The following is an 18856-nucleotide window of genomic DNA, read 5'->3' as shown; positions in this document are numbered from 1 at the left end:
TATTATATCCCATTTACTGCACATTAATTCCTCCAACAGCACTTCTAGACTTGCCTCACTAGATAACTTTCTAGCGTTAAACATTGCCAGGTTCAGATTCCAATGGCGGCCTGTCTGGACCCAGAGATTCTTAGCACCCTCTGCTGCGTCTCGGGTCTGACCGCCGGGGTTTCATTGTTGTATTCATATAGGAGGTTGTGGCAAGTACTGCACCAGGGTGGCCAATCCTGCTCTGGTGAGAGAGTACATTACCGGTTCTGGTTACCGGTATCAGGCCGCACTCCAGGACTGTGTATGCAATTTTATCAACACGCGGGTTTTAAAATTTTTTTTTTTATCTGGTGGAAAATTTTGCAGCACCGGCATTCGAACCACGGTCCTCTTGCATGCGAGGCAGATGCTCTACCTCTATGCCATCGCTACAAGAGGGAATAGCCTAGAGGAATTTGACATTCCACAAATAATGCTTGAAGAAGTAAAGAAAGCTTTGGGAGCTGTGCAAAGGGGGAAGGCAGCTGGGGAGGATCAGGTAACAGCAGATTTGCTGAAGGATCGTGGGCAGATTGTTCTAGAAAAAATGGCTGTGGCTTAGGTAAGGTTAAGCCCAGGATGCGAAGCATACTAGCCTTTATTTTAGTTGTTGAACCACTGTTTAGCCTGGTGAACTGCTGTTGCTTGGCTATATTTGGTTCGGCTAGACGAAGAAACAACTCATGCATTACTTCTTCGCCTTCAAGAGTGGAACGCGACAGCGTTCCCGTCGACCCGCCAAGGGGTGTAAGACAATGGGCTACAGGGCAGCGACTACGCGCCCCGCATTGGACGCGGTGAGCGTCGAGCAAAGCAGCGTTCGGCGCGGCAACGAAATGTGCGCCTGAGCAAGAGACGCACGCCTTAGAAACAGCGCGTTTCTAAGGCAACACCGCATTCACTAGAGGCGCTTTTGTACCGCTTTGAAGCGTTGTACTCGTGGCTCAGTGGTAGCGTCTCCGTCCCACACTCCGGAGACCCTGGTTCGATTCCCACCCAGCCCGTCTTGCAAGAGTTGAGCCAAAGCCACTTCTCCTCTGTCGTGACGTCACGGTGTCACGTGATTTCATGGTCACCGCCGCGCCTGAGGAGCTGGGTTGAGCCCTCGTAATATGCTTCGCATAAAACTGGCCACCCTGTATACGCAATGCCTCATGATCTCAAGCGTACCGGAATCTTGGAAGAACGCCAACATAATCTTAATCCATAAGAAAGGAGACACCAAAGACTTCAAAAATTATAGACCGATCTGCTTACTGTCCGTTGCCTACAAAGTATTTACTAAGGTAATCGCAAATAGAATCAGGAACACCTTTGACTTCTGTCAACCAAATCAGGCAAGATTTCGTAATGGCTATTCAACAATAGACCATATTCACACTATTACTCAGGTGATAGAGAAATGTGCGGAATATAACGAACTCTTATATAAAGCTTTCATTTATTACAAGAAAGCTTTTGATTCAGTTGAAATCTCAGCAGTGGTGCAGGCATTACGGAATCGGGGTGTAGACGAGCAGTATGTAAAAATACTGAAAGATATCTATGGCAGCTCCATAGCCACCATAGTCCTCCATAAAGAAAGCAACAAAATCCCAATAAAGAAGGGCGCCAGGCAGGGAGATACAATTTCTCCAATGCTATTCACAGCGTGTTTATAGGAGGTATTCAGAGACCTGGATTGGGAAGAATTGGGGATAAGAGTTAATGGAGAATAACTTTGCGATTCGCTGATATTACCTTGCTTAGTAACTCGGGGACCAATTGCAATGCATGCTCACTGACCTGGACAGGCAAAGCAGAAGGGTGGATCTAAAAATTAATCTGCAGAAAACTAAAGTAATGCTTAACAGTCTCGGAAGAGAACAGCAATTTACAATAGGCAGCGAGGCACTGGAAGTCGTAAGGGAATACATCTACTTAGGGCAGGTAGTGACTGCGGATCCGGATCATGAGACTGAAATGATCGGAAGAATAAGAATGGGTTGGGGTGCATTTGGCAGGCATTCTCAGATGATGAACAGCAGATTGCCATTATCCCTCAAGAGAAAAGTGTATAACAGCTTTGTCTTACCAGTACTCACCTATGGGGCAGAAACCTGGAGGCTTAAGAAAAGGGTTCTACTTAAATTGAGGACGACGCAACGAGCTATGGAAAGAAGAATGATGGATGTAACTTTAAGGGATAAGAAAAGAGCAGATTGGGTGAGGGAACGAACGTGAGTTAATACATCTTCGTTGAAATCAAGAAAAAGAAATGGGCATGGGCAGGACATGTAATGAGGAGGGAAGATAGCCAATGGTCATTAAGGGTTACAGGTTGAATTCCAAGAGAAGGGAAGCGTAGCAGGGGTGGCAGAAAGTTAGGTGGGCGGATGAGATTAAGAAGTTTGCAGGGACAATATTTCCACAATTAGCACATGACCAGGGTAGTTGGAGAAGTATGGGAGAGGCCTTTGCCCTGCAGTGTGCATAGCCAGACTGATGATGATGATATTTCTACGGCATGAGCCGGGCGAGGAGAAGAGGAAGAAGTGAGCTGGTGCAGCCTCAGGACGCCATCTTGACTTTACCATCCATCTCGTTCCTTGAATAAAGCCGGTTTAACATTAACCGTAACAGTTTTGTGGTGGAGGTGCGGGGTACTTCGACCAAGACGACGGAGCTGCTGCAACAAGTGCCACGCCGGAGCCGACGCCTCGCTCGACTGCCTCCAACACCACTTGAGATCCCGATGTCTCACAGCAGCGACGAACAGCCTTCTCTGGCTGCTCCAGTGCGAACAACCGGTGCCTGGATGCATCAGATGGAGCCCCGCCCTTTCTCTGGAAAATTCGGTGAGGACGTGGAGGAATGGCTCACCCATTACAAGCGTGTGAGCAAGTACAACGGCTGGAACTCCACGACTCAGCTCGACAATGTGGTTCTGTTCCTCACAGACACGGCGCTAGTGTGGTTCGAGAACCATGAAGATACGTTCACAACGTGGGACAGCTTCGTTACTCACCTCACAGAGTGCTTTGGCGATTCCACCACGAAACGGAAGCGGGCGGAGCAGACATTGCTTCAGCGCGCTCAAGTCCCAGGTGAGACCTGTACTACATACATAGAGGCGATCCTGAAGCTTTGCAAGACTGTAAATCCTCGAATGTCCGAAGAGGACAAGTTTGGACACCTTCTCAAAGGCATAGCCGAGGATGTTTACAATTATTTAATCGGAAAAGAGAGTCTCGCCTCGGTCGCCGACCTCATCAAGCATTGCCGCAAATTTGAGGCCTTGAAGCTGCGCCATATCACGCCAAAGTTTGGCAGGCTAGCCAATGTCACCACGGTGGCAAGCTTTGACGAAAACGACAACTACAGCTTTCAATTTGACCTTGCGGCAACTATAAGGCAAATTGTCCGTGAAGAACTTGAACGACACACCAAAGGGGCCGATGTCGAACAGCTTGGTTGCGCTTCCAACCAACCTCAAGAACATGCATCTGCTGTGTCAGCATTGTCTGCCATGCCAGGCGTTGCAGACTGTCGAGTTGATCAGCTGCGACAGCACCGACGTACCTTTCCCGATGACATGACGCACGATCAACGAACTCGTCGAGCTACCACCACGAATCGCAATTCGGAAGATCGCGTTTATTATTCGCAGCGTCCCAGGGTTGACTCCGAGGCATACAACGTCGGTCGCGCATCTCCTGTATGTTACAGCTGTGGCGCCTCAGGACACATTGCTCGTTTTTGTCACCGGCGCCGACTGACAACAACATATGGCCCACCACCAACTTGGCCCAATTTTGGACGTGATAGTTATGACGACCGTTGGCCGATAGACCCTGCAAACACCACAGGCGCGCCACCTCGGAATACCTTCCGTCAGTATAGTAGAAGGAGTGGCTCGCCAGCTTCTGACCGCAGCCTGATGCCCCCAACCAGTCGCCAACGCCTTTCACCGTCACCACGGTGATGTGCTACGTCTCCACCGCCGTCGGGAAACTAGCCGGCGCGGCCGATGGAGGTAAGGTCGCCGGACAGTCTGTGTATCTGCGAAATACTCCTCTGCCCATTATGATGGTGAAGAACAAAGTGCGTGTGTTAATTGATAGTATACCTGCAACAGCATTAGTGGACACTAGTGCTACCGTTTCCGTCATGAGTGTGACTTTCAAAGAGAGGCTGGGTAGGAAAGTTATGTTCCCGTGGAATGATGGTGTGACGTTTCGTGGTGTTAGCGGAGAGTGCCTAGTTCCCCTTGGTATTTGTGTTGCAAGTGTTTTATTCGGAGGAGAAGATCTTAAAACAGAATTTCTCGTACTACCGCGATGCACTCGCGATGTGATTCTCGGGATTGACTTTCTTCAGGATTGTGGTGCATCCGTTAACTGTGGCACAGGCGAAATTACTTTGAATAGCGCGCTTCTCGCCACCCTTGCCGACACATCCTTACCAGTGAAAAACTATTGTGTTGTTTCGAACGATTTGCTGCTACCGCCTTGGTAGCTGTCGCGTATCCCTGTCAATTTCGTTGCTGCCGACCTTTCATCGTTTGACGCGCAAGTCCAGCCACTTACGTCGAGCTGCGCAAAGAAAGATGTACTTGTACCACGCTCTGTCGTGAGAGTAGTGAATGGCGCCTCCAATTTGTGGGCTTTCAATAGTTCTTGCGTCCCTGCCGTTCTTCCGCGTGATATGAAGCTTGCTGAATTTGACGAGATTACTTACAGCTCCATTACAGTTCTAAGCGAGGAGGAGCAGTCTCATGCTAGCGATCCCCAAAGAAGCATTTCTGAAGAGCAGATCCTACGAATGATCAACAAGGCACTGCCCTCACATGAGCGCAGCGCTCTCGCACAAGTTTTGTGGGCACATCTTTCTGTGTTCGATTTCACACAAGGCGACAAGCAGGCTTCACTCCCGCGTTCTCGTGCTCGCCACAGAATTGACACCGGATCTGCGCGCCCCATTCGGCAAAAGCCTTACCGCGTTTCTTCAGCAGAGAGGACAGTTATTGCTGAACAGGTGAAAGACATGCTGCGGAATAATGTCGTTCAAGAGTCTTCTAGTCCGTGGGCAGCACCAGTGATCTTAGTAAAGAAGAAGGATGGATCGTGGCGGTATTGCGTCGATTACAGGAAACTGAATGCGGTCACCGAAAAGGATGTGTATCCACTTCCTAGAATTGATGATGTCATCGATTGTTTACATTCCGCTGCCTACTTTTCATCACTGGATTTGCGATCAGGGTATTGGCAGATACCCATGCACCCAGACGATAAGGAGAAAACGGCCTTCGTGACACCAGACGGTCTTTATAAATTTAACGTTATGCCGTTCGGCCTTTGTAACGCGCCAGCAACATTCAAACGATTCATGGATACTATCCTCCGAGGCCTTAAATGGGAAATTTGTTTGTGCTACCTCGACGATGTGGTGATTTTTGGCAGCACATTGAGTGAGCATAACAGCCGTCTCAGTCTTGTTCTGGATTGTGTCAAACAAGCCGGCTTGATCCTAAATTCCAAGAAATGTCGTTTCGGGGAAACCGAGACGTTAGTACTTGGGCATCTGGTCGACAAAAACGGTGTGAGGCCAGATCCACGGAAGCTTGAGGCAGTCAGCTCCTTCGAAGCACCGAAGTCAGTGCGGGAGTTGAGAAGTTTCTTGGGCCTGTGCTCGTATTTTCGTCGCTTCGTCCCAAGATTCGCCGACGTGGTGTACCCCCTAACATGTCTTCTCAAAAAAGCCGTCCCTTTCAACTGGACATCGGCTTGCGACGACGCGTTTCGCCAGCTAAAATTTCTGCTAACGTCAGGGCCCATATTGCGTCACTTCGATGCATCCGCACCTACGGAAGTGCACGCTGATGCCAGTGGCATCGGCATCGGTGCCGTACTTGTGCAACGTCATCAAGGAGCTGAACACGTTGTGGCTTATGCTAGTCGCTCTTTGACTAAGGCGGAACGCAATTACACTGTGACCGAGCAAGAATGCTTGGCAGCTGTTTTCGCTGTCCACAAATTTCGACCCTATATCTATGGACGCCCGTTCACTGTCATTACTGACCACCACGCGTTGTGCTGGTTGGTGAAACTCCGTGACCCGAGTGGACGACTGGCACGTTGGGCTCTTCGACTGCAGGAGTACGACTTCGTTATTTCCTACAAGTCCGGGCGTCACCACGCAGATGCGGACTGTCTCTCCCGCCTTCCTCTGACGACGACGGAGTGTGACGAAGACAATTTTGATGACTGTTTTGCTCCCATTTCTTCGACATTCCCAGATTCGATGACTTTCAAAGCAGAGCAGGAACATGATATTAGTTTGGAACCTCTATTTGTAGCCGCTTCGCGTCCTGGAGCCACCGGTCGATTTTGTGTCCGTGACGGCCTGCTTTACAAGACCAATTATGCGGTTAAAGGAGCGCGCTTCCTTCTGGTGGTGCCGCAAAGTCTGCGAACGGACATACTGAGAGCCATGCACAACGATGTGACCTCTGGCCATCTAGGATTCATAAGAACTTTGAACCGGACACAGGAGCGTTTTTACTGGCCCAGAATGCGGGACACGGTCAAGCACTACGTCGCCAGTTGCGAACAATGTCAACGCTACAAGCGCCCTACGACCGCTCCGCCAGGTCTTCTCCAACCTCTGCCGCCGCCTCGCCTGCCATTTGAACAAGTGGGTATCGATCTTCTGGGCCCATTTCCCCGATCATCTAACGACAACCGATGGGTGATTGTATGTGTCGACCATCTGACCCGTTACGCGGAAACGGCGGCCGTGCCATCTTCAACAGCTGCGTCCGTTGCAACGTTTTTGCTTCGATTCATTATTCTTCGACATGGTCCCCCCGTGTGATCATTAGCGATCGCGGTCATCAGTTCGTTGCGGACGCCGTAGAAGAACTGCTTCGTCTCTGCAGTTCGCAGTTCCGTCATTCAACGCCTTATCACCCTCAGACAAATGGGCTAGTAGAACGTACGAACAGAACTCTAACTAACATGCTGGCCATGTACGTATCTTCCGATCACAAGGACTGGGATGACGTACTCCCCTTCATCACCTATGCGTATAATACTGCAAAGCATGAGACGACCGATTACAGTCCTTTTTATCTCCTTTACGCCTGTTCACCGCTAAGCTGCATTGACACTATACTACCGTTTGACTTTCACAGTGAGTACTCTGTTGCCAAGACGCTTTGTCTTGCCGAAGAAGCCCGGCGTATCGCTTGTCTTCGTACTGTGGCATCGCAAGACCGATCGAAAGAGCGCTATGACAGCCGACACCAGTCTGTCTCGTACGCCAAAGGAGACTTTGTGTGGTTGTGGACTCCGCAACGTAAACGTGCCTTATGCGAAAAGTTTTTACCCCAGTACACGGGCCCATTCGTCATTGTAGATCGCTTGAGTGACTTGACGTACGTAGTGGCACGCTTGACGTCGACTGGTCGTCGGTCTAGCCGGACCCAGTTAGTACATGTTGCCCGTCTTAAGCAGTTTCACCCTACGCTTTCCGAGTGATTTGGACTTGCCCAGCGGGCTTCGTCTGGCAACCGGGGATTGCTACGGCATGAGCCGGGCGAGGAGAAGAGGAAGAAGAAGTGAGCTGGTGCAGCCTCAGGACGCCATCTTGACTTTACCATCCATCTCGTCCCTTGAATAAAGCCGGTTTAACATTAACCGTAACAATATATACATTTGGTTATATTTATATATACATTCACATGGAGAACCGGACCGTTGCCCCGAGGAGCCGGAGGAAACTAGATGCGTGACGTTTCTACAGGACAGCCACCACGGGAGAGCGGAAGGAAAGGAGATATGCAAGCACTTGGAACGCCGACAAAGAGAGGGCGGTGCGAACGTAGGCAATGCCGAGGCAGGTCAAAGTGTAGTATCTGTTCTTATCAGCTTAATATCTGATACGGGTTGTATTTGTTCCCAAGATATTAAACTTATTTTTGCACGTTGGCGGAGTGCTTGAAACCTGCTTCACGTCCAGCGTGGGTCAGCCCGTTATTGCACTGTTATCGGAATCAGCCCATGTTTTTAGCCTACAGACATCGATCTGCTGGAAACTAGCAATATACAGCTTCGCTGTAAAAAGCAAACATTTACTTATGTATGTTTAACGCGCTAGTCTGAGAGCACAACGGGGTTGCAGTGTGGATGTCAATTGCTCAATTGCTAAAATCTTTTTTACAACTTCTTGACCGGCCTGAAGGCCTTCTAAACATCAGTGTGAATAAGGTATTCCAGCAACGCAGTAAGATATAAACTAAAATTTATGATATTTACACAGCAGTGCTTCTGCTAAGAAAATGAAATTATATCGTTTTGACTCGGCCTTTTTGGGGGCAGGTTGTTTCTGGACCGCCACGGTACCTGGGTAGGTTTACTTGATAAACCCTTCGTCACGATTGCGACACCTCTCCTTGGTGAATGAGTGGCGGCGCATCTCTTCCAGTAATTGTAGACTGGCGGTGGCTTTTGGGATGAAGCGGGGTCTTGGACGAGATGAGGCGCACGGCCGAGGCTGTACTGACGATGCATGTCGCTGCAGAGCTACTGTAGCACGCATGTGAAATGCACACATGCAAAGGCACTGCAGCGATCAAAGAAGATTCTTTTCTGAATAACCTGACGAATACTTGCAACAATGAGGCTTCATTTTTTTGGTCAGAGGGCTGAACAAATCGAACCTGATGTCCAAGCGAAAGTCTGCTACACACTTAAAGCTGTGGGCTGTTGCCGCTTAACTGCCTCACGTAATTTATGAACATATAGATTAGTGGCATCATTCTTTGCTTTGTTTGCTCTGTGTTCTGGGTTCGGTTACACTGCACTTCAGCGACGTGACTGGGATCGGCGCATGGCCATGGTTCAACTCTGCCCAGTAGCCGAGCAGAGTTCGCATGGAAAGGTATTGAAACTGGCTCAATATGAGAACATCTATGGTTTCGAGCCGACACTGTTTGCTGTGCCTGCGTTCTGCCGCTTATGTGCCACATAGAGACGACACATGTATCCCGCATAGTATATGTATGCCACCTTCAGTTACACAACACTCGCGATTATGCGACCTCAGCAGGGCGAAGCTTATTCTCTGCCAAAAAGGCCTATGAGATACCCACCGTGGTTGCTCAGTGGCTATGGTGTTGGGCTGCTGAGCACGAGGTCGTAGGATCGAATCCCGGCCATGGCGGCCGCATTTCGATAGGGGCGAAACGCGAAAACACCCGTGTACTTAGATTTAGGTGCACGTTAAAGAACCCCAGGTGGTCAAAATTTCCGGAGTCCTCCACTACGGCGTGCCTCATAATCAGAAAGTGGTTTTGGCACGTAAAACCCCATAATTTAAATTTTTTTTTTTAGGCTTGTGAGCAGAAGGCACCTGAAAAAGCGGCTATTACATCCTAGGCACGAACTTGCCGGTTCATGCAAGCAGACCAAACAATGAAGAAGCATAGGCCATTTTAAAATCTATTCAGAACTGTTGGAACCATTTTTATCTTATTGTGGCAGTTTGCGCTGTATTTCATATTTCAGGTGCCTATTCTATCACAAGTGAGAGGGTAATTGCTTGTGATCAGAAATTTTCTATAATAAATTATGCTTAAACAAGGCCGTCATTTGTAAGCAGCACTGCCTCCAGATTATAAGACGTCAAGGTTGACATTTTATTTCATACTGCCTACCTTGGGTCAACTTTTCGGCGCTTTTAGGGGAGGGGGGGCAAAGGGGGGCAGGCGAAAATTGGGGGGTGGCTGCCCCACCGTGCCCCCTCTGGTGCTGCCCCTGTCCTGACCATGCCATTGTCGGTGCATATTGTATGTTTGATGTGGTGGATCATGTGAAGACAGGCAGATAGATCTCTCATAGTGACATTGAAAAGAAACGGAGATAGCACGGCGCCTTTTGGTGTGCCCCATGTTCCTATTTCCATGGTGTTTATTTTTTTTTATTTCACAATAACCCTAAAGGCCCTCTAGGGAGGGTATTACATAGGGTAAATGTTACATAGGTGAGGTGAACAGTGCGTAAATGTAATTACAATGAAAAAACAAAACTGGGAAAAAATTAATTGCAGTGCATCAACGTACAAACACAAAAAATAATGATAGTTATCAGTACAGCAACTCTAAATGATTTGTACAAAATGGGACACTGTCGTGGAAGCTTTGGTTAACGGCGCATTAAAAAAAAAGAGAAAAAAAAATGTTTACAAATCAGAGAGTCAGACGTGATATATTATGTATTCATGGTACTGCGTAGAGCGTCTGTAAATTTAGAGGCATTTGTTTCGGTGACAATGTGTGATGGAAGATTATTCCATTCTTTCGCAGTGCGAGGTATAAATGACTGACCAAATGCGAGGGAATGACACATTATGCTTTTTACTTTGCAAGAATGATCCCGACGCGGAAAGATGGCTGAGGGTTCACACATGAACTCGTTATGAAGAGATGCGTGATAGTAAAGTTTATGGAATAGTGTTAAACGAGATATATTACGGCGAAGTGACAAGGCTTCAAGCTCGGCGCGATGTTTTAATGCTGTTACACTGGTTTCTCGTGAATAATCTGAAAAGATGAAGCGTACAGCACGGTTCTGCAGGGCTTCTAAGTCAGTTATTAGGTATGCCTGATGGGGATCCCATATGGCGGACGCGTACTCTATTTTAGGGCGTATTAGTGTTGTGTATGCCAATTTGCGTAAGTGTACGGGAGCATGTTTGAGGTTATGTTTAAGGAAACCAAGCGAACGGTTTGCGGAAGCGAGAATATGGTTAATGTGATTATTCCACGTCAAGTTAGGGGTTAAGTGTACGCCAAGATATTTGTAGCTGGAAACTTGATCAACAAGGCTGTTGTTTAAGATGTAAGATGGTGATGTTCGGGGCACCTGATTAGTAAAAGACATGAATTTAGTTTTAGTAAGATTTAGAGGCATTAGCCAAGTTGAACACCATACGTTTATTGTGTTTAGGTCAGATTGAAGAATGTCGTGATCATAGTTAGAGTGAATATTACGATATATGACGCAATCATCAGCAAATAGTCTGATATTGGATTTGATGCCGTCTGGTAGATCATTAATATAAATTAGAAAAAGTAGTGGCCCAAGTACACTTCCCTGTGGTACACCAGATGTTACGGGGACTAGAGATGATTTTAATCTCTCCCATATTTAGAGTAACACTGTGCCCCTTGAAGAAGGTAGAACATTCCTATAGGCTCTATTCCCAACATTCATTCTAGAAAGGTTTTCGAGCACAACCCTCTGCGAAACGTTATCGAAGGCTTTGTGAATGTCAAGGCCGTGTATGGTTTTTGTCGCATGTTTGTGGGCTGGACTGAGAACGTCTTTTTGAATTTGCCAGAGGATGTCCTGCGTTAATAATTTAGGCCAAAATCCAATCATTGTTGCCTTGAAGAGCTGGTCAATTTCTGCGTAATCCACTAGTCTGTTGAGGACCACATGTTCCATTGCCTTCCCTAAACAGGAGGTCTGGGAATTTGGCCTCAAGTTTTCCAGGTTGAGTTCTTTCCCAGGTTTCGGAATGAAGATTACCTTGGCATCCTTCCATTCTTGAGGGAGAGTGCCTTCCTGCCAATGTTTGCTGAATAATGTGGTGAGGTTTATGATTGATTGATCGTTCGAATTTCTGAGCATCTTTCTTGTAATTTTGCCCTTCCTGGCAGCTGATGTCGTGCGTAGTTGGAAAAGTGCAGCTCGAACCTCCGCCTCTGTGAAGTCATCGTCTAAAGCTGCATTTGCCTATCCGTTATATCTTATGCACACATTGTTCTTTTTGTCCCTGTTGGGATATCATGCTGCTAAAAGATTGATTAGAGCCGTGTCTTTGCCAGGAAAAATGCGCAGGATTTTCTGGATTCATTTCTGGGATGCTCTTTTCGAGTGATCTGGATTAAGCATGGGCTTAAGGAGGGCCCATGTGTCCTTATTTCCCAAGTTGCCATTGATGTTATCACAAAGTTGTTGCCATTGCATATTGCTTAGTTGGTTTCGAATAGTCCTGTATTTATTTTTCCAATTCTGCAAGTTGTTTTCTAAAATCGTTGTTGAATTTGTTGCCCATCCACCTACTCTGAAGGTCCTGCTGTTTCTACCATAAGGTTACTAATTTTGAGTCTGGCATACAGCCCTCCTCCTCAAGGGGTGCTTCTAACATTGCATTTTTGCCATCTTGTACAAGGTCCTCAGTCCATGCAAAGAGGTCTGCGATGTCCGTGAGCAACTTGCGGTTACGCACGTATCGGAAGGCATCCCACTTGGTGTGCTTAATGGTATGCAACTGTTGACTGTGTCAGAGTTTAAATATTTGGGAGTGTATTTCACCACTGACTTATTTTGGGCGTGTCACATTGATCACATTACTGGCCAAAGCATCTCATGTTCTAGGCTTTATGAAAAGAAACAAAACAATGTCCAATGAAAGCAAAGGCTCTGCCGTATCTTTTCAGTGTCCGATCAATACTTGAATATGCCAGCATGGTTTAGGATCTTGAATATGCCAAGACGGTTTGGGATCCTTGGACGCGGATGAGCATAGACAAATGAGAAAGTGTACAGAGTAGGGCTGTGTGCTTTTTATTTAAGAATTACACATGAAATTTTAGCATGTCAGAGGCCAAAAAGAAAATTGGGTGGGACATGCTGTGTGGGTTTCTCACCCATGCTCTTGGGACAAAGAAACGACAACACAGCAGTGCAAACAATTTCAAGGGCATTTATTTCACCTTTCATAGACTAATGCCTGCTAGCCGAGTTGCTATCCACAAAACATGCCAATGTGCGCGCAACAAATTGTGAAAGTCTGACTCATCGCGACCGGATAACGAGCGAATATGTTCACCCCATGCTGGTCACTAAGCGCTTAGTCGTTTGCGCGTACGGTCACGCGAATGGTGGCGCGTTCGAACAGTCGTGTTTGTCCATTCTGGGGTAGGCTCCGCGAGACAGTCTCGCAGAAGCATGGATCGGCGTACGCGCAGAATGTCCGCGCTGCATGCTGATCCCGAGCCAAAGAGGAAGAGCCTTCTCCTTTCCGCACCCAAGTAACACCGCTGTTAGGTGGTATTAGCAGAGCCACACTCGCGCCATCTCTCACAATGCGCTTCAACCACACCGACTGCTGCGGGCACCAAGCCATGCGGTGAAGCCGGATTACAGGAGACTGGAGATATGCGGGAAAACAACATATCAGGGGACACTGTAGGGGTTGAGGGAACGGTCTTCGGGATGAAAAACCCAAACTTGGGAGTATTTATTCTACATTATATACAAGGAGGTGAGAGTCAAGTATCATTCGTACAGACATTACGGGCCGGCAGCAACTCGGACGCTGCGGCCCGCGGCAAGAAGTTCGAGAGAGGTGAATCAGGGAATCAGGGCATGTCCCAGCATGCTCAGGTCTCTCTGGAAGGCTTCTTATAAACCCTTCGAGCACTGTAAGTCACGTCATGTTTGACCAATGGGAGAGTCCGCTCCGATGACGCCACTTTCAGCCAATGGTAGGCGCCCGTATCGCGGTGTCACACCTGGCGGCTCTCTGCGGTCTTGCCTCGCAGACTGGCAATGCACTTCTAACGAGGAGAAGGGGAGGGCTGCTCATGCTCCATTGTCCGGGGCCCACCTGCTAATCCCGGCGGCGCACGAACTTGTTGGCACGTGAACTTGTTGCCTTAAACTTGTTTGCTCGGCCGCTCCACTGGAATGTGCTTTCCTGCTTCGGCATTCCTCAATTAGCTGTGCTGCGATCCGATGTGGTCTGGGGAACTCGAAGTAATCGCAGGAAACAGCTCCATATCTAACAGCTCGTCCTCGCCCCGGTTGTTCTGAATGGCCGGTGAACTCAATTCGCTGGCCATGAGGAACGCTGAAAGAAGCTGCAGGGTACTGGGGTCGAGCCTCGTTTGACGAACTTCGGGATCCTAGGCCCTGGAGAACAAACGTCAAACAAACCAAACAACACAGCGCTGCCCCACGTGTAAGCGCAGGCTCTTCACCCCTGACTCGCCAGGCTATTACTGAGTCAAAATCAACCCTGATCTTTTAGTTCCCCAATTTTGACAAAGCAGTTCCAACCACCCCTCCAAACAGCTATCCATTTCTCCTCGATTGCCGACAAGACCAGAGTACTATTGTTGTTGCAAAACAAAAGGGTCGTTGACGATGCAAACAACAAATGAAAACAGCCGAACATAACTTAAGTGGCCTAACTACACGAACAGCATGTTTCCAATCTATCGCAGTGGCGTACTTATCGCACGTAATGGTGCCACTGAACAATCTGGTCAACCTCACAAGTACGTAATCACAAGCGCACTAGCCTTGTGGTCACTAAACAAAACGCGTACTTGCGTTGTAGGCAAACTTTTCGCTTACGCTTACTCACGTTTCTTCCCTGAAAGTCGTACAGGACACGTGACATAAACGAACAATTAAACTTGCGGGACTTACACACTCCGCAGAACTCTTAAAATAATGCGTCTTTTACTAACTCTTTCCACGCACGTTCACTAAAGAAGTCAGAATACGGCTGCCCTCAACACACACTAGCAACCCACTCATAAATCTGCTTCGTTACGTCCACACAGGACACGCGCTAATGGAACTAAGAACGCCTCTCAGTGCAACTCATGCACTCACTGAAAATCTACGCGCTTAACCTTAGAAAATTCAAAACACTTAAAAAGAAAGAAGGTTAAATAAAACACGCGCTTTACCATAGGCCTTTCGACGATAACCTTGAACTTCAGGTTACTCACACACACAAAAAGAAAGCCTATTTACTTATTAATGAGCATCTCGCGAGACTACATGTTTACTTAAAACGCATCTTTCAAATCTCGAGCTTCTCGAACGAAAACATAAACAAAGCTCATACACATTGAAAGAAATCCTAGTCTCAATTCGCGAAAACTTTCCGATGTTCAAAAATAAAACAAAATAACACGTGTTACTTCTACGGAAGCTCTCTTGGCTTCCCTTTCCCGATTGCTTACGACTGACTCATACTTTCAGCCTGACCCGCGGTGGGCGCTGTCTGAAAGCTACACTGGCTACGGAGGAAATACAAAAGGGCTGACTCACTATCAGCTCCTTCGAGACGTTACAGTCTCCTGCCAATTTGCGTCCTCCCGCCCCGCTTTCAACAGGACTTCGACTGACCGCGTCGCTACTCCCCACCTGGTCTCGTCCTGCCACCTTGCGTTTCTTCGAACTGCACGCTGAGCTATGAAAAGAACTACGGAACGACGAGGAGTTTAACAGCCTCGTGCCCTTTGTCCGCGTCCGGGCAGAACATTCTTCGCGGTCCCCCTTTGACCGGTGGCTTGAACGTTTTCGATGCGTCAACATCGTCCTAGACGACCGCACCTTCTTCCTCGCGCCCTGCCCTTTTGGGTTTCTCGCCATCTTTGGCGGCGTTACATTACTTACCGACTTTCGGTCTCTACCGCGCTTCTTTTTACGGCGCTTTCTTTTTGCACTCGCCTTCATGTCGCCTTCTCGTGCCTCGTGCTGGCCGGTACACATTTCGTCGGCCCGGATCGGCCTCTTACCCGCACAGTCTGAGTGATTTACATTTAAATCAACCCTCTCTCTGCCTCGACTGGCGGACAGCCCAACCGACTCTGGCACAATGCAACAGGCTTTACTCGAGTTAGACAACTCACACTCTTGCGAACTGCCCTCTGCTACATTGCCCAGCTCACACTGTGCATCGGCACACAGCCCGTCGGTATCGATCGCTGTCTCACGCGCACAGTTCGAATGATTAATAACTGAACCATCCCTATCTAGGCTATCTAGACTGGCGGAGAGCCGCACCGATCCCTGAACAATGCAGTTCTCTCGTGAGCTACGGAGCTCGCCATCCCGAGAACCACTCTCAACTGCATCGTCCAGCTCGCACTTCACTTCTGCACGCATATCTGGCTCTACATGAGTGCTCGCTTCTGTCGGGTCAGAAGTACCCTTTTCTTCGCTAGCAACCTCGCTAACCTTACCAGCGACGCACACACGCGGTAACTGTGCCAAGTTGTTCGCAGCTGGCCTAGCTGTCTCCACAGTCATCTGTTGGCACAGCACCTCGTCGCTCTCCTTGCGGCCTTTAACGGCCTCTGTTGCCACTAAGGCATCGTTAGCAGCTAGCCTCTTCCCTTTTCTTATGAATCTGCAGCCAATCTCACAGGCACTACTCTTTTGGTCGGCTTCTGGCGAAAATCTGCTCGATGCTGCCTCATTCTTTCGCTCTGTACTTCCTACAGAATTCTCAGACAGCCGTTGTCTCTGTGCCAATAACTGATCACAATGCTGTATCTCTTTGATCAGTGCTGCCTTCTCTCTCTCATACTTTTCCTCACGCTCAAGTTCGCGTTGATTCTCACGTCCGTGACGCTCACACCTAAGAGTAAGTTCTTGAAGCTCCTGCTTCCGTTCATTCTCGCGTTCTTCACGCTTAAGCTTACTCCTAAGTTCACGACGCTCCCGCAAACGTACACGACGCACACGCTCCCGTGGCTCCTGTATCACCTCCCAAGCAAGCTTAATGCTTTCATCATCATTGCCACTATCTTGAATCGCCTTTATGATAGCTGGCATTTCCATCCGTTCGTCCGCCTCAACTCCCAAATCGTCGCACACCAACAACAAGTCTAACCTCGTCAACCTTCTAAGATCCATGGCAGCTGCCCCGACAGGTGGTTAGAACTGTTTTCCTTAATTAATTTGTGCAAACACACAATGCAACAAACTCCCGATTCCCAGAACTATCAAAATTGAACACACAACCTTTGAGTCTGGCGAATCATAAGGAAAAAAACCACGCGCTCACTTACGGTTGCAGCACCCTGCCATCCGGTTCATTTGTCCGCTGTTCCCGGTTCCTCCGGACTCTCTGGGTCGAAGGCTCGCTCCTTCTTCGTTACTCCCAGTTTCTTCGGACCTCTTTCGACGAAGGCTCTCTCTTCTTCGCTCTTCCCGGTTCCTTAGGATCTCTCTCGACGAAGGTTTATCCGTAGCGCTGCCACCAGCTGATGCATTCGGAGGCGATCCCACCGCTGCCACCAGATGTAGGGGTTGAGGGAACGGTCTTCGGGATGAAAAACCCAAACTTGGGAGTATTTATTCTACATTATATACAAGGAGGTGAGAGTCAAGTATCATTCGTACAGACATTACGGGCCGGCAGCAACTCGGACGCTGCGGCCCGCGGCAAGAAGTTCGAGAGAGGTGAATCAGGGAATCAGGGCATGTCCCAGCATGCTCAGGTCTCTCTGGAAGGCTTCTTATAAACCCTTCGAGCACTGTAAGTCACGTCATGTTTGACCAATGGGAGAGTCCGCTCCGATGACGCCACTTTCAGCCAATGGTAGGCGCCCGTATCGCGGTGTCACACCTGGCGGCTCTCTGCGGTCTTGCCTCGCAGACTGGCAATGCACTTCTAACGAGGAGAAGGGGAGGGCTGCTCATGCTCCATTGTCCGGGGCCCACCTGCTAATCCCGGCAGCGCACGAACTTGTTGGCACGTGAACTTGTTGCCTTAAACTTGTTTGCTCGGCCGCTCCACTGGAATGTGGTTTCCTGCTTCGGCATTCCTCAATTAGCTGTGCTGCGATCCGATGTGGTCTGGGGAACTCGAAGTAATCGCAGGAAACAGCTCCATATCTAACAACACGTGAGAATCGCGCATCCCCACAGCTGCAAGACTGACATTTAATTCATAGAGTAAAACTGTTCTATGATATTTTTCATTCAAGAACAGGTATCAATAACACAAAAATATGCCCGACTAAGTCTCTGTGAGAGTTGATCACATACTCAGGGTGAAAGAAACTTCAAATGATGTGTTCGTACAATTGCTTCATGATGTAATAATATAGACATCAACATGTTCTGGTGTTTTATCCTATGTGTTCTGTATTATGCATCTTTATTTTTTTCTTTTATGTAATCCCTCCCCCCCCATCCACTGTAATGCCTATTGAATGTACTGTGGGTACTCTGGTAAATAATTAAATAAAATATATACAGCAGGAACTTGTATCCAAAGCGTCGCGAGGCAAAAAGAGGTAGCGACTTGGACGAGTGAACCGAACTCTTCTTCCAAGGTTGAAACTTCCCGATTTGCCGTCAGAGGGACTGGCTGTAGTCACGGACACTATGGGGATATGCAGACGGCATTCCCAGTAGATCATTCTTATTTTCCAGTGCGTTGCCTCATTGGTGCAGCTACATATCTAACATATTTCATGCAGTGACTTAAGTTGTCTGCCAGCTTGGACTACTATGTATGCACTGGCTGTTGTCTTGCTGAGCAAATAACTTGGGTTGCTAGGTATGTGCCCCAATAAAAAAGCTTGCTACTGCTATCTGGCCTAGTAGACAACTTGAGTCACAATATGTGTCGGAACAAAGAACTTTGAAGATGTCTATGTGATATTGTTAAGTGCCCGTTCTTGGACAATCCCCCAGAAAGGAAGTGCCAAAGTAACACAATGGTCATGTAGCCTCAAATATTGTTATGGTGCAAGCAAGAGTGGTGCCAAAGTCAGAAGACGATTTGACGTGTCGAGGTGGAATCGGTCTAGACAGCCATCTTGTTTGTGCATCATTCCCTTTTCTGTAAATATTGTAAATACATCTTTATATGTGACTTCCCTAATGTATAACATTGGTGAGAGGTGTGGGGTACCTACAAGAAACAACAACGGAACTCTGCAGTAGTCGTCACGTTGGAGTGGACGTGATGGATGAAACATGACCCGAAATGGCGAGGCCCACATGAATGCCTACAA

General features: G+C 48.1%; 1 protein-coding gene and 1 pseudogene across 1 annotated transcript in view; both read left to right on the top strand.

Moving 5' to 3' along the window:
- The window catches only part of nes (lysophosphatidylcholine acyltransferase 3 protein nessy), a 281768-nt gene that overhangs the window by 14862 nt on the left and 248050 nt on the right, over positions 1 to 18856 (top strand). The window lies entirely within an intron of this gene.
- Positions 7901 to 8079, top strand: LOC135897956 (U2 spliceosomal RNA; annotated as a pseudogene).

The sequence above is a fragment of the Dermacentor albipictus genome, chromosome 2 (genome assembly GCF_038994185.2).
Source record: "Dermacentor albipictus isolate Rhodes 1998 colony chromosome 2, USDA_Dalb.pri_finalv2, whole genome shotgun sequence".
Lineage (NCBI taxonomy): Eukaryota > Metazoa > Arthropoda > Arachnida > Ixodida > Ixodidae > Dermacentor > Dermacentor albipictus.
The sequence above is the reverse complement of the archived record's forward strand: the minus strand, read 5'-3'. Positions and strand labels throughout refer to the sequence as shown.